The following is an 841-nucleotide window of genomic DNA, read 5'->3' as shown; positions in this document are numbered from 1 at the left end:
AGAAGCCAAAGCCACTGACTGCTGCTCTCTAACCTGTTCACTTATTACTACAAGTAAAAACAGCTTTGGGGCAGGAGACCTGGGCTTTCACTACCCTCTTCCCAGAGCTTTTGCTCATCTTAGCTAAATAATAACTCAAAATCAGTATGTGACTCAGTCAAAGTATAGGTAATCCAATAGGAATATGTTTGCTTTTTGGGTTAGAAGCACAAGAAAAATACTATAGTAGCTAAATTAAAAAAAACAAAACACCTCAAATCTCCTGCTAAAGGTGTATTAATTATTTTAGAAATCAGTAAGAAAGGATTAGCCATCAATAAGGCTATTAAATGGATAACTTCATTTCACCCTCTCAATTCATAGCCCTCATGGGAGAGCTTATTAACTTAAGGGACTAAGTTCACATTTATTAAGCTTAACTGCCCCTGACCAGTTAAACAGCTAATCTATAAAAATGCAGCTGGATACATAGATATATCTATCAAACATATATCTGTGCATTTATAGAAATCCATGTATATCTATAATTATTATCAGTTTTTTTCTCTATTTTAATATTTCCATCACTTCAACCAGACTGCATTACAAGCATGCATCACTAGCGGATAAATAGCTAATAATACAGCATTTCCATTCACGTGTGCGATCGGTCTCCTGTTGAAGAAAATGGAAATAAAACTGCAGCATCAACCGTATGCATATAAATACTCCCCTTGGGCAGTGGACAGTTTTTACACATCCTCTGAAGCTGAGTCTCTCAGATGCCCAACCTCAAACTGTTAAGTAAGGTCAAGTTGCGTGTCCACGCCAACAAAGCGAGAGCCTGACACAAGAAATACCA

The sequence above is a fragment of the Hipposideros armiger genome, unplaced genomic scaffold, assembly GCF_001890085.2.
Source record: "Hipposideros armiger isolate ML-2016 unplaced genomic scaffold, ASM189008v1 scaffold_221, whole genome shotgun sequence".
Lineage (NCBI taxonomy): Eukaryota > Metazoa > Chordata > Mammalia > Chiroptera > Hipposideridae > Hipposideros > Hipposideros armiger.
The sequence above is the reverse complement of the archived record's forward strand: the minus strand, read 5'-3'. Positions refer to the sequence as shown.